At 57.4% G+C, this 15147-nt stretch overlaps 1 protein-coding gene across 6 annotated transcripts in view; it reads left to right on the top strand.

Annotated features, from left to right (window-relative positions):
* The window catches only part of FGR (FGR proto-oncogene, Src family tyrosine kinase), a 45517-nt gene that overhangs the window by 10608 nt on the left and 19762 nt on the right, over positions 1 to 15147 (top strand). Inside the window, exon 2 of one of the 6 annotated variants that reach the window (XM_078849406.1) lies at positions 865 to 1149. The exons of 3 other annotated variants lie outside the window; for them this stretch is intronic. The gene's annotated coding sequence lies outside the window, so the exon portion shown is untranslated. Of the gene's footprint in view, positions 1 to 864; positions 1150 to 2232; positions 2254 to 4676; positions 4699 to 15147 lie in introns of those variants that run through there. 2 more of the 6 variants (XM_078849407.1, XM_073317457.2) reach the window with 2 other exon arrangements.

Below are 15147 nucleotides of genomic sequence, written 5' to 3'. Positions count from 1 at the left end.
GAGCGGGGCATGCAGGGATTATTGAACCCATTTCGTGGTGGGTGGGGAACAAGTCTCTGAAGTTGAGTGATTTGCCTAAAGTCACCCAGTGAGCCACTGTTAGAGGTCGGAGCAGAACCCAGGAGTCCTGACTCCCTGTCTCCTGCCCTAACCACTAGGCCTGCCTCCCTCTCAAGGAAGGGATTGCTGCCTTCTACGTAAAGAAGAAGGCTGTCCTGCACCTCATACTCAGCCACAGCCCCTCTGGACTTTGGGGGGAGTTTAGCCTGGGCTGGGTGCTCAGGACCAGGTGTGGCGTGAGATCCTGAGGGCAGTGAGGTGATGGGAAGCCCAGAAATTCTTCTGCCTTAAAGGAGCCATGGGCTTTAGCAAGAACATGGCTTCCTTAGATGAGTCCCAAACATGGACACCCCAGATTTCAGGGTGGTCTGGATTCAAACTCTGCTGTCTCAGATCTGCTAAAACTAAGAATCCATTCCCATGCCGGGATGGTGCAAGACCTTTGGGTCAGTCGGGGCAGGAGGGGGCTGGAGAGTTATGCAGCAGGAAAAGCATTTATGGGCTCACCGAGGCTCTGCTGAGCTGCGGTCTGTCGCACGAGCGTGCTGTAGTTATGCGGGGGAGGGGGAGAACGGAAGTAGCTGTGTACACACCTCGCTGAGCGCAGTGCTTGGGTCCCAGGCTTCTCCCATGCAGTTTAGCTGGGACAGAGGGGCAAGAAAGCCCAGGCTGGCCTATAAAACTCCCTGCGGGGTCTTAATTGTGTGTTTCTCTGAGTTTATTTCTCAAGCCCTGATTTTTTTATTCCCCCCCCCCCTTCCTCCTTGATGTTTTTGAGACAATTTCCCCCCTTCTTTTCCTCAGGGGTAAATGCTGAGTCCCACCCACCTGTAGATCCGAGCTCGGCCAGCTGCCCACTCCCAGCCCTGAGGCTCGTGCTGAGGGGGATCTTTAGGAATGAGGCCGTGAAAGAAGCAGAGCAAGGCAGGCTCTGAAGGAGCGTTCGTTTCTGTGGAGCGACCCTACAGTTCCATCGCTGGCCAGAACTGAACCTGGGACGTCTGGCCCCAAAGCCTCTTATTTGAGCTAAAGGGCCAACTCCGATAGCTGGGCACAGTAGCAGGCCTCGATGCCATGTGGATCCCAGAGGTGGGGATCTGTACCGCACTTTGCCACTCTGCTATATTAATGCCCGCGCTTTATCTCAGGCCCTGCTGTTACTCAGCAGTGTGGTTACCGTAACGTGCAGCCATCCCTGGTGTGCCACGTTCATAGACCTCGCCAGGCTGTTTAGGAGCAAGGGGGAAGCAGAAGGCAAGGGAAGGGAGTGGGTCCAGCTTTTCTTCTCCCTGTTCCCAGCACGAAGAGAGGCAGTTGCCTCCCCCAGGGGCTGGAAGTTGCATTTCCATCTTGGGGAATGAAGAGCAGCCCATGAGAAGGAATCCCTGGTAAAACAATGCCTTGTCTCTAGATGTCTCCTCTGTAGCAGGCTGGGGAAATGGAAGATCAGTGCAGCTTTTGTGGCTAGCCAGCCCTTGTGTCTGTCTGTCTGTCTGTCTGGGGATTTTCAGCAAGAGGCCAAAGGGTACAATTGGGGCACATGCCCACGAGGGACCAGCTGGAGACCCAGCAACCACAGTGTTTCATCAAGGGCCATCCGATGGCAAAGGATGCTGTCACCATAGGCTGGGTTCAGACTAGGACACTTGGCAGCAGGAGGCCCCCACCCCCGAGCTTTGTAGGCCCTGCAGGAAAGGACCTGGTCTGGTCTCCAGCCTGCTGCTCCCTTCTCTAACTCCTTTGGTTACCAGATGGACATATCTGTCCTTGCAGCCTGAGCCATTGGCCAGATCTATATGCTGGACTTGTCATGGACTGACCACACAGGGCGCTGCCCGTCCTTTTCTCTTGCTGACTCGTTAACGTAACACACGTTTTCCATGTGTCTGTGTCCACCCACCCAGGCAACTGTCTAATGCTTCCTGAATGTGGCACTGGGTGCTGTGAAGACTGGAGAAACAGGTCCTCGATGCCAGGAAGGAAACCCTAAGGGCTATTCCCAAAGCCCCATAATTTTCCCAGGCTGCCCTGGAAAGGGGAGGGTAACAGGGTGATGGGTTTTGTTCCTGGCTCACCACGTGACCTCAGCCAAGTCGTCTATTTGCCATGCCTTGTTTTCCCCAGTGGCAAGAGAGGGCTAGCGATCCTACCTGCCTCTCGTGCCATTCAGCCCTTGAGGCCAGATGTCAAAAGGTAATTTACCTTTTTAAAAGTCTGGGCCGTGGAGATCCACGGCTGGGCCGGGGGGTGGTAGGGAGCCTGGTGGGCTCTGAGTTGAGCAGGGAAGCGGCTCCCAAACGCGTCAGCGTTCTCAGTTCCTCTTAGCCCAGACGTGACTCTGTGAGGCGAGGCTGGCGTGGGGGGTCTGTGTGGGGTGATAACGCTGCCATGGGGCTGGCTGTTGGGTGGTGCTCTGGACACTGGGTAATGTGTGTGCAGCATGTCGATTTTAGCCTGTGGGTTTTATGGCACGATCTCTCTCCCCCGCCCTGCGGTGGTGCTGGCATACCTGGGGGCACCAGCCGCCCATCCAGATCCAAAGGGTGTGGGCCGTGCGGGGAGCAGGCTGTGGGAGAGGGGCAGTCCTGCCAAAAGGCTCCCCCACCCCCCTGTTCCCCAAGCGTGGCACCATCCCTCCTGCTCTTGCGTTGATTTTGGGTGGAGTTGCTCTGGTGTAGCTGAGAGCAGCATTTGGCCCTATCCACCCTGGGAGCGTGAGACCTGGGCTGACGACAGCCAGAATCCAGCCCCCGGATGGCCTGGGCCGCCAAACTGATGTGCTTTGGGTTCACTGAGTTCTCTGTGCATGGTTTCCCTGGCCTGGCCTTCGTGGCCCCCCATGTACACCCTTCCCTACCCCCACTCCACTTTATGCAGCAAGCCCCATAGCTAATCAGCCTGCTGAACTCCTGGGGGTGCAGGGCGGGGCTCTCCTGCTGTTTGCCCCATCTCCATTGTCAGCGACTGCCTCCCCATGGCTGGCCAAGAGGTAGCGGGAGGCTCTATTCCCAGGGGTCTGGGGCAGATGGGGCCCTAAGCTTGTCTGCTGCTGTGGCTGGAAAACAAAGATGAATCAGCCAAGTGTGGGAGGTGCACCCCAGAGCCCTCTTGGTGCCTCAAGAGTCGCTCCCCCCAAATACTACGAGGCCGGGCTTTCTGGCCCAGGAGGGCTGGATCTCATCTTAGCCCTGCATCCAGCCCTCCATCTGCAACCCAAGCTGTGATCTCCCCTACAGCACCTCTCCTCCCCACCCCGCTTCAGAGCTTGGTTCTCAAGGCAGCCCTGGGATTCCCCTCTTCGGGCGGTTCTGAATCCTTCCCTCCCCCACCCCCTTACCGGTTCCCACCCAGCTTCCTCCGTGAGCTGAGCATGCTGGACCAGAATGGAGTGGCTTCCTCTCTGTCCCACAGTGCTGCAGCGACTGAGCCTGCCCCCCCATGGCGCCGTGGACCCACTTTCACTTCGTGTGCCTCTTTCTCACTGGGAGGTGACTGGCCCCTTGCCTACGAACCTCCCCCAGCTCCAGCACTCCAGCAGGCATCTCCTCTTGAGCCAGCCGTGGAAACAGCTCAGCCCTGTCTACACTGGCCCTTGCGCCGTTTCTGGTTCACCCATCCTCATTGCGAAGTAGAGGGGAATGCACTCGTGTCTCTGTGCCCCCCACCCCGCCCCAGAGAGGGGGGCTGTCTCCATACCCAGAGGCACACCTCACAGGACAAAACCTTCCCACCCCACGTCTGCTCCGGCTCCCAGGCAGCTCTCCTGTTGCGGGGCAAGGAGCGCTGTTTGCACAGGCTCGCTGGGCTCTCCCCCTCTCCACTGCGCCCCGCACCCCTTTCTGGGTAAGCCAGCAGGATCGCAGGCGCATAACTGAAGGCTAGCCCTGGCCTGCTGCGGTCTCGAGCAGCACAGTGTATTCTGGGGCCGTGGCATGCTGGGCAAGTTGGGCAGTGCACTCTGGCTGAGGACGCCACCGGTGCCTCGTGGATACGATGGGGTGTTCCATAAGGGGCAAGAATGGTGCGTTATAGCTGGAGGGAGAAGCCTGGTGCTTTTCAGTGCCTGTTCTAACCCTCTACTTGTACCCTTCCTGCACCCTGAGTAACCCCGGAGTGATCCCTGCCCCGAAGTCACGGGGCATTAGGGGAAGCATCTCCTTTTATTGTCCTGCTACTTCCCCTAAAGAGAATGGAGCTTGGGGAGTATTTTGCAGAGGAGACCAAACTCAGCCAGCAGCTTCTGGGAAGGCTCAGCACCCTCCTCCCCCAGCCCGCACCCTCCCTTTCTCACAGCTCTCGACTTCGCACTCAGATCACAGAGCCAGGGTGCAACTGTGGGAGGTGAGACCTGCTGGAGTTGTGACAGCTCCCCGCCTGGCCAGCTCTCTGCGGAGCAGGCTGCCTGTGTGCACAGATTGCAGCCTGAGCTGCCATCTCTGTTCAGGATGCTGGAACGGTTCCCGAGACCCGCTTGGTGCCGGGCTGCTGCCTCGCTGGCTGGCCGCACACCTGTCTGAGTGCTCAGCCAGTTCCTTCCTCCTGCCCTGGAATCGGAACTGCAAGCCAACCAGTCCCCTTCACCCCACAGCAGGAAGCGGGCTGCTTCGCCCACCCTGCAACCACCACTGCCGCGCGTGGGTAAGTGTCACCGGTCAACATTCAAGCTCTGGAAGGCAAGTCTTGCAGGGAGCCTGCGGATTCGTGTCTGAGAAGGAGACAAAGATCTTAAATGCGGCTCATTTTAGAAAGGTCACGTGCCTGGGGTCGTGCACGGAAATGCCCAGCGTCTGCCTGCAAACACCCAGTTAGCTTCCTAACTGGAGTAAGCATTAAGTAATGCTCACAGCACTCCAGAGCATCATTAACCCAGCAGATGGGGAAACTGAGGCACGGATTTGCAGTAACCTGTCCAGTGTCACCTAGTAAGTCAGCGTCAGAGCTGAGATTAGAACCCAGGAGTACCCAGTCCACTGGTGTCAATTTGGAGCCACTCCACTGACTTTTGGTGACGTCACGCTGTGCCTAGACCAACATCACTGAGAAAAGCATTTGTTTTATTGATTCCAGGGGTTCAAGCTGGGGACTGGTAATCAGGACTCCTGAGTTCTTGTCCTAATTCTGCAACTGATTTGAGGAAGTCACTTATGCCAAGTTATTTTGACAGTGTCTGTGGGTGCCCTGATTGTGGGTTCCCAACTTTCGGTTTAAGTTTTTGGAGTCCGCACCATGTCAAGGTCTAAAAGTCACTCTGCTAGATCCTCTCTTAAAGAGACACTGTCAGGAAGTTTAGGTTCATACATCTTTTAAGGCTTTTGGATTTTGTTTCTTGCTTGTATGTTACCTTTGATATGTTAGGAATGTTGTGTGTGACCAGCCCTGCTTTAATGGAGGGTCACCCTGGAGGTTTCAGAGGCAGGTTCTCATACCTTAATTGAAGGAAGGGGGAATGATGATTCTTTAACAAAGATGTGCTTTTTGCCAAGAGTGTGTTAGGCATCGGAGTTGGAGTTAAATGGATACTTTAGCCTTATCTGTAGTAATGAAAAACCAAGTCCAATGCATGAGAACTGGAAAAGGAAACTGACTGACTAGAAATTTACTATAAAGAAACCTGAAAGTCACTAGGCTACTTTCATTGTTGGAGGTGTCATTACTGGTAATGTAGCAGATGAAATATGAGGTTTTTTAACAGCTATATTATGCTGTTAGCCTACCAGTGCCTCTTTTTAAATTACAGGGAGAAAATGTCCTTATTTCCCCCTCCAAACCATGTGGCTACACTGAAATGTTTAAAGATAGTGCTGTTCATCTCAGAACATGCCATGAACTAAGCAGAATATTCAGCATCCATACCATGCAGCTATCTCTGGGGTGGAGGACAGCAGCTATATGTTGCATGGTAATAAGTGGAGGAGAAATCAAATTAAGGACACCAGGATTTTAAAATCCATGCAGGGCAGACAAGACCTCTATTTTTAAGATGTCATTCAAAAGACAGCCTCTTACAATGCGTGGTACTCAAGTTATCTACCATATAAGGCAGAACGGCTGAGTTTACCCTGCTGCAGTTTGGAGCTGTATTCCAAGAAGTGGCTCAAGGATGGAACACAACTGGGTGTGCTGTGGGCAGCCCACTGCAGAGTGTGTGTGTGTGTGTGTGTGTAGGGAGGGGGGGCAGGGTCTCTTCCCCAGTGATCAGCGCTCTTCTTCTCTGATTGAACTGTAGCTTCTTAATTCCCCTGTGCTCTGCCTTTTCGCTGCGGGGCTCAGGACAGCTTTTCCCAATTAATAAAATAATCAAAGTGAAGAGATCAGTGGGACTGGACCGGTGATGGACTATGCAGGGCTTTTCATGTCCGCCTGACTGGGTCAAGTCCAGCAGTGGTGCTAGGTGGCGGTGGTGATGTGACAGGTGCGTCTCAGGGCAGATCCCTGGACGAATGGCCAAGCTGCTGGTGCAGGTGGCAGGCGTGGCCCGGAGGCCCAGAGCTGGATGGGCTGGAGGGTGAACTCTCTACTCTCACCCCTCTAGGTCATGTTGCCAAAGGCTTGTGCCGGTTGAGCCAGCACAGGAGCTGCCTTCTGCTTGGTGGCTCACTGGGATGGCACATCTCACCGGGGGGCTCTGGCTTCCACTGGGAACTGGAGTGAGACCTGCCCACTTGTCTCTCACATGCCACTGAGCAGTTACCCAGCAGTGCCAGCTGATAGTGACGGCTGAACTGGGTTTCAATCAGTGACCCGGAGCTGAAAGGCTCTGCCTCCCATCCCTTGAGCCGTCCCACTTGGTTGCCCTTGGGATGGGGAGGAAGGCAAAGCACCAGCCTTGTCTTCCTTGGCCTGGAAGCCCCTGGCATGCTGCACTTGCGGGGAGCTGGGTGCATGATGATTAGCCAAAGCCCCGGATTGCCTCTTTGTGGTTACTGCAGCCCTAGGCTGAGCAGCCCTTCCCCGGCCATTGTGCAGAGGCTGTGCCCATGACCTACCATGGCTATGCAGCCCCTGCCGGGGCCAACAGGCCTGCTGGGATCTCTCAAAGGGGAGCATGTTGGAGGGTGTGTGGAAGTCAGGCCCTCCTCCCGTCATGGCTGCAGCGCGAACAATAGGCTCCGGTGCTGGCTATTTTTAGCCTTCTGGTGCTTTTGATAGGATTCCAGTTACTATTTCCTTTAATTACTGGGCAAGCCCAGCCGCTGGCAGTGGGATTAGCAGTGCGTGGAGGGGCCGTGATGGCAGGATACGCTGTCAGCCACAGCACTCGGCAGAGGAGGAGTCCGAGGAATGATTTCTTCCTCCCTGCAAGATGTGTCTCTATGGGGTGTGCTCTTCTATGGCACGGCAGGACTGGAGTGCGGCATCCTCCATGCATAGCCATCCCCATCCGTCAGCATGATGCCACAGGGCAACAGGGCCCTCCCTTCTCTTCTCCTCACAGTGACGGCTGGGGGAGGAGGATCTCATTTATTTTCCAGCCATCATGTGTTGCTTTCCAAGTGGGAGGCGCGATTTCCCTGCCCAGCCCACAAATGTGTCTGAGAGCCAGGGGGCTGCTTAGCAAGAACCGGGCCCAACCGGTGTGCAAGAGCCCAACAGGGCTCAGCAGGAGTTTCTGAGCCTGGCAATTTGCAAAGTATCAGAACCTGAAATCATCCTGAGCCCAGGCAGAAAAAGAAGCCTTGATAGGCTATTTACCAGCCACGCTGAGATGCTTTCACCAGCATCCTGCTCCAGATCCTCTGGCAAGCAAGATGCTTCTGGCCCAGAAAGGTGAGAGAGCAACTGGGCATAGCTTGCTCCGGGCCAATGTGCAGGAAACTCTCTGGTTTGTTTCCAGTCCTGGCACCCTGAGGCTAATGGCGTGATCCTTGCAATGCATGTGGCATAGGGGAATACCACTCTCTTGGTGTAAGGTGCAGTGTGGGTGGGGTGCCTGACCTGAGGCCCTAAGCAGTGGGGTAGGGTGCGCGAGCACAGATGGTAAGGGGGCAGTCGGAGGGATACGTGATTTAAAAGGGAAGATGTGAACAAGCGGGCTCGGCCACAGAGAAAGCCAGAAAAGGTGTGGGGATGGCTTCAAAGGGGGCACCATCTTTGTCAGCACACAGATGAACTATCCTGCTTGTTGCGGTCGCTCTCGGCAGCTCTCAAGCTACATGGCATTGGGCTGGTTATCCCTGGGCTGGGAGGTCTCCAAGTGGAAACTGATGTCATTGAGGAAGTGTTAGTCACTCAGCCCACAGCACGCCCCTTCCTCCGGTCTCTCCTGGACCAGTGCCCGAGTAGGATGCTCCTCTGCCCTTACAAGTCAGAGTCTTACCAATCAGATCTGAAACAAAGGTCCTATAAGAGAGCTCCTGGCCCCTTCCCCACAGAGGGGCTCTATACCTGGCCCCGTATGGGCAGAGGTAACTACCTGAGGGCCCAAATGGGGAAATAATTCTACCCTTCCCACCATTGGGTGAGGTCACTAGAACAGGATGGTGGAGGCGGCTCACCCGTGGGGGAGCAAAGCCCTCTAAGGACTGGGACCCACAGGGAACCCATTGCTTGTGTGACACAGAGCAGAGTCTGCCCCGCTGCCTGCAAAGCACTCTTGGATCCGTCTGGCTGTATAACCGACCGGTCCCTGTTGTGTACGTTATTTCATCCCATCATTCTGCCCTGGAATAGGGCTGTCGCTCGGATCCTATGGTAGTGGGCACCTTAGAAACACCAGAGGTAGGTACTGGAGGCTCTACAGTGTTGAAGATAGTGTGTCGGGGGGGGGTTATGGTACGTATGACAATAACCACCTCATGCCCCAGCTGAGATCAGGGCCCCCTGTGCTGGGCACTGAACAGACACCCTGGGTGCATCTGCAGTGGAGCTGGAGGTGGAATTTCCAGCTCAGGTACCTGTCCTAGCCCATGGCAGCGTGAGGGACGGGACGGCCTAGCAGCCCAAGTAGGCCCCCAGGATTTCAGATGAGGGCACTTTTTAGTGCACTAGCTTATTCAGAGCTAGCATGGGTATGTCTGCTGCCTCCGGCTCCCATGTGGACACATCGATGTCTGCGCTGCAATGAAAGGCCCATGGCATTCAGACACCCCCCGCTGGCCAGGTGCGGGGGAGCAGACCAGTCCGGGGCTGGCATGACAGGCAGCCGTCTGCAGCGGGCACGGAGGAATGGGTGCAGGTTTCATTCCTGCCCAGTGACCGAAGCCCTGTCCTACCCCGGCTGCGTGAAGCCTCTGAGGAGAGGATGCTGATAGGGGGCCGCAGTGGGGAGGTCGAGCTCTGGTTGCCCTCGGGTGGTGGAGGAGGGCCTGGGGGGGCTGTGGTGGGCGAGGGGAAGGGCCTGGGACTGTGGCGGGTGAGGGGAAGGGGCTGGGGGGGCTGTGGCAGGAGAGGCTGGGACACTGGAGCTGCTGCTTGCAATGCTCCGTGCAAGGATTTCTTTCACCAACTTTTTCATGGCCCAACCACAACCGGTTTCTTGTTCCTCTTCTCAGCCGTTCCGTCTCACTGTGCCCCTGACAGGTGGGGAGACCAGCTTCCCCTGCCCGGCTCAGCTGCCGGAACTGAACACTGGGGGGGGGGGGGGGAATCCAGCCGGCTTGCCCCAGAGGGGCCCTCCCCAACAATGGGTGCTCCTGTGCAGTGGGTCTGGCAGCGGGCCAGCCCCACACTGGCTCAGCTGGGGGCGGGCACGTGAGGACAGATAGCATCTTCACGGTGCACTAGCTGGCTCAATAGCGGCCCTTGTGCGGCTCCTGGGACTGGCTCTCTCTGGCATATTCATGGCGGGCTGGGTGGGGGCACCGCCTTGGCAGTGGGGACTTTCACCAGCTGTGGGTAGGGGGCCCAGGGCAGTGGCAGGAGCAGGATGGGCTGGGGGTGGGGTGGGCGGGGGGCACAGGCCTCTTCCCCCAGCACAGGATGGGCCTTTACTATAACAATTCCCTGCATCTTAGTCCAGACACTATGGACTGGGGTGGGGGCTGATAAGGGGGGCGCTCTCTTCCCACCCCCCCAGCTTTCTGCCTCTGTAATTGCTGCCTCTGAGAACATCTTGCTGGGGAGCTGCCTGGTCTCTCTTGCCTCCCCCCAAAAAAATCCTCCAAGCTGCTGCCATGGAGAAGTGGGGTAATATACAGAGGAGGGAATGAGCCCCCCCATCTTATTGGGGAGCTGGCTGGAGAGCATGAGGCTAATGGGGCAGAGATGCTGAGGCTCATGTCCCCCTGTACCGAGACACCCTCTCTGCATGGTGTGCAGGAGCTAGGGGCTCCTCTTGTCCGTAACACAGGGTAGCTTCGAGCTTGGGATTACTCAGGTGGCAGGTTCAGAGGTAACTCACCCACCCTGCAAGGAGGAAGACTGAACAGTGCTCGGCATGAGCCCTTTGGGGCCGTGCCCTCGGGAACCCAGGCCTTGTCTGCTAAAGACCCCGGCCCTTCTCATAGGGGCTTTGCATGGTACCCTTGCCCTGAACTCTCCCTCCCGGCAGTGCTGGACTGTGGGCAGGTGGCTGCCATCCTCCACCACAGAAGGGGCTGCATTTCAGTGGGCCTGTCGGTGTACTCTCCACAAAGCCATTCTGGGTTCCTGGGGCAATACAGACATGTCCCGTCTCACTACTACTATTCACGGCCTAGTCCCAGTCCGATGCCTTATCCACTTGGGAAACCTGGGTTCTCTTCCCAGCTCTGACATGGCCCTGCTGGGTCAACTTGGACAAGTCACAACCCCTCTGTGTGCCTCAGTTTCCCCTCTCGCCCCTTGTCTGTCTAGATCATAAGCTCTCGAGGGCAGGGATTGTCTCTTGATATGTGCCCAGTGCAGCCCGAGCTCAGTGGGCCCCGATCTCAGTTGGTGTCTCTAGGCACTCCTGTAATACAGCCAACAGTAACGCTCTGGAGGGCCAGGTGCCGGGATATTGGAGCGTCATGCCCCGTGTGTTGCTGTTCGCCCCCTTCTCTCTGGGCTCGCTTCCAGCAGCCTCCTGGTGAGGCAGGAGCTCCTCCCAGCCAGTATCCAGCACAGGTGGTTTTGCACTGGTCGAGACCCAGTACAAGGGAGGCTTTTGACCACTAAGATAACGGAGAGGGGGAGCGTGCACACCGAAGAGTGCTGGAAGGCTATCGGTGGCGTAAGTGCTTTGGGGGAGGGAAGCCTCATGTAGGCCGGGCCAGAAGAGTTCAGCCCAACCTGCGAGACGGCCCTTTCTGCCAAAACGCAGCCCCAGCCCCTCTGTAGGCAGCCATGCAGGGAGCGTTCTGATGGGGAAGAAAGAAATTTCAGCACCTCCCTTCTTGCTTCCCCTGCCCGGGAACATCCCGTGCGAGGAGCAGGCTCCCCATAACCCCCGCTGCAGGTTCAGCCTCTCGCCGTGTCCCGCCGGTTAGCCACGCCGCCCCTTCCCCTTCCGTTCTGAGAACAAGCTGGGCAGCCAGCCGCCCCGGGCGTGCAGAAGTGGGAGCCGGAATAAACCGGCGGGTACTTCTGGGGGCTTCCCAATGCTGCTGCACCACGGGGACAGGGAAGGTTCCTGCCTCAGCTGACAGAGTAGCAGCTGTGTTAGTCTGTATTCGCAAAAAGAAAACGAGGACTTGTGGCACCTTAGAGACTAACCAATTTATTTGAGCATAAGCTTTCGTGAGCTACAGCTCACTTCATTGGATGCTCAGCTGGGTGACCCGAGCCAGGGGCTGAACCGAGCTGCAGAGAGAGGTGCTATCTGTGAGCACGACCACAGGGGTAAGTCCTGCCTGGTCAGCTGTGTGTGTTTAGCGCCCGCCTCCACCACAAGGGATGTTCTCTGTGCTTGGCGGGGGAGCCCCACATTTTCACCAGTGAATTTCCCCGAATCTCAAACGGGGGGTGTTTGATCAAATCCGAGGCTGGAACAGAGCCCTGGGGTCATGGAGTCTGACCTCTGCCGTAACACAAGCCAGAGGACTGCCCTGAATGGATTCCTGCTCGAATGAGAGCAGATCTTTTAGACAAACGTCCCATCCTGGTTTAAAAATGGCTAGCGATGGCGAATCCACCCTTGGAAAGCCGTGCCAGTGGTTAGAAACCTGCACTGTTAAACCACGGGTGCCTTATTTCCCATCTCAGTCTGGCTGCCTTCAACTTCCAGCCACTCTATCTTGTCAGACAGGAGAGCCCCTTATCAAATCTTTGGTTCCCCACTCCTTAACCGGCTCTCTGTTAAGCCACATAGCTTGAACTCCTTGAGGCTATCGCTGTAACGGTTCCCATGGCTCTCGCTCCAATTGATCGTTTGGCTCCAGGTCATTTGATTCAGGCCCACTTCCACATTGCAGCCGCACCATGTTCCCCCCCTCCACACTGCTCTGCAGCTCCTGTCCTAGCCAAGGAGGGCCGGATTGGACCCCGTTAAGAGGTGGCGGTTGTATTTTGCCCCATGCCTCGTACGACAGGGGCTGCTGTTGAAATGTTCTAGAGGTGGGCAATGGGTTGTCTCTCCAAATGTGGCAGCTGGCTGTGGCTGAGCCCTTAAGTGGGGGATGGTTCTTTACATCCCCTGAACGAAGGGATGAGTGACTGCGCGGGGCAAGGCAATGGAGACTCAGACCCCAAAGGCCACCCTCCTCTTGCCATGTCACGTCAGCTGAGGCCTGGCTGCACTGGGTTGGGGGCAGGTTCTCTGTTGGGAGCAGGAGCATGATCTTCAGAAGTTGGCCGCGCTAGGGAGAAGTCTGCTTCCCTGACTGTGGGCGGGAAGATGGTCTAGTGGTTAGAGGTGCAGCCTGGGGCTTGGGAGTACCTAGGTTCAAATCCCTGATTCACACCAGATTTCTTCCATGATCTTGGACAAGTCACTCAGTCTCGGTGCCATCGGTACGACTCCTCCCTTACAGTGGTGTTCTGAGGATAGATACACCCAGGATTGTGAGGCGCCCAGAGCAGCATGGCAGAGCCTGGCCTAGGTACCTCTCCTCTGTTCCCAGCCTTTAGAGTTCATGGCCTGGAGTCGGGGGGCTGAGCTGTGCCCCTCACCACCTCTCTTGAAGGCAAGGCCTTTCCGCTTGTTCGGGGCTTCTCCCTCCCGGCTGGCACTACTGCCAGATTCCAGTATTGTCCCACCTCTGTGCCACGGTGAGGAGGCTGGGAGCAGCTTGGACTGTGTGGATGAGTAACCCAGCGAACAAGCATCCCACATGGGCTTTGATGGCTGGCACCCCTGCTCCCCCCCCGGTGTTTTCCTTGCCTCCTGCTCTGAAGTGTCCCTGCCTGTAGGATCTCGTTCCCCAGCTGGCCCTGCATGGCCCTCTCTTTGTCTGGCATGGGAGGGGGGCAAGGGCATAGCTAGGGGAGGAAGAAGACAGCAATGACTGTGGGGACATAACTGGGAAATTCTTCCTGGGTCACAGAAATATGCTGCAGTGGGGGAAGGGGGGTCCAAAACAGGGGCTGGTTCCTCGGAGGCCGTGTCCAGGGCCTGCATCTCCTTCCTCGCCCCTTTGCCAAGAGTGTGCCCTCTGCTCACACCTGGCTGGTCCTCCCTGCCCCAGAGACTGTGCCCTGGGCCTGCCCCACTGTCTCCAAAACGCATGCCTAAGACTTACCGCAGCCTGCCCCCTGCCATCCCCTCCTGCTCCCTGGGCCGCTTTGCCCCCCCATACATGTCCAATCTCCTTCCCTTCCCCAGAGCTCGTGCCCTGGGCCTGCTCTCCCTTGGCAGTCCCTCCCCATGGCCAGACCTCCCGCACCGACCCTTCCCTTCCTCTCATGGGGCCACTTGTGCTCCCTGATCATAGACTATCAGGGTTGGAAGGGACCTCAGGAGGTCATCTAGTCCAACCCCCTGCTCAAAGCAGGACCAATCCCAACTAAATCATCTGATGCTTGTGCTTCTCTTTCCTCTCCCTCCCGCCCCACAGTTCTGGCCTGGTCCCCCTCTCTCCCCACTGTAGGGCCAGAGGCAGATTACCGAGCGGGGTGGGCTCCCTGCCTCCTAGTTGTGCTGGGATGCGTCTGGGCCAATAGGTAAGCTGAGGGCAGTGCCAGGGAAGAGCAGGTGGGTTCAGAAAGCCCCTCGCCGTTATCTGCCTCCCTTTCCGCAGGAGGTGGTTGAGCTGCGGTCTTCGGAAGCTAGATGGTCCATCAGAGGGTCGTCAGGAACCAGCCCGAGATCTGCTGAGCTTTGGGAGCTCGCTGGCGGGGCTCAGCCGTGAGTCCCCAGGGTGAGGGTGGTTGGCACGGTGCTGCTGGGGAGCTGCTCCCTTTGGCACCCCCAGGGCTCCCCTGGCAGGATGCCTTCTCCCAGGCAGGAAGAAAGGGCTCCAAGCCGCTCGCCTGGAGGCCTGACTCTACACGCACCTCCCCCCCCACGCCCCCAACGCTGCCTTTGAGAGCAGAGGACCCGGGCCTCAGGGCTGTGGTAACCTCTGGCTGATCCCCCATCACCCGTGAGAGGACAGCTCTGAGCCTGCCCTGTGCCCCCCACCAGCAGGGTGGGATCCGCAGGCTGGCTGGTAACCCGGGCAGCCTGGATTTGTAGTGGGGTGCCGGGGCAAGGCCAGAATCTATGGGCGGGGGGCAGGAGCACGTCATGGCACCCGTCAACCCAAAGCTCAGAGCCTGGAGAGGCCCCGCCAACCGAGCCCAAGGGCTGGTCTGCGCTGCAGAGTGGGGCTGACGCTAGGCAGCTTACGCTGACCTAACTCTGCAGGTGTCTACACTTACATTTCGCTCCCGCGGACATAACTGCCCCTCTCCGCTGCCTTAACTCCACCTCCACGAGCAGCAGAGCCAGCGTTGATGCCGTTAGGGTGATGCAGTGTCAGCGGAGGCTGAGCGGGTATTTCTCTTGCCGGCCGGCCGTAGGAATGAACCGTGCGGAGCCAGCGTGTTGGCATGAGCTGGGGAGGGGTCAGGGTTTAGGCCTTGTGTTCAGGGGCAGTGGAGAAGCTTGAATAAGAGTCTGGGCCGTGTCAGCTGCTCCTGCTTCCCCTCAGCTGCCGGCTTCAGTAAGCAGTGTGGGGGCCAAGGGGACCATGGGCCCCATCACTTTTGCCCTCCCACTTTTTTCCTGCCTTAGGGCAAGCACAGGGGCGGGAGTGGAGAGGAGTGAGC

This window comes from Lepidochelys kempii, chromosome 19, assembly GCF_965140285.1.
Source record: "Lepidochelys kempii isolate rLepKem1 chromosome 19, rLepKem1.hap1, whole genome shotgun sequence".
Classification (NCBI taxonomy): Eukaryota; Metazoa; Chordata; order Testudines; family Cheloniidae; genus Lepidochelys; species Lepidochelys kempii.
Note: the sequence above shows the minus strand (reverse complement) of the source record. Positions and strands in the feature narration are given on the sequence as shown.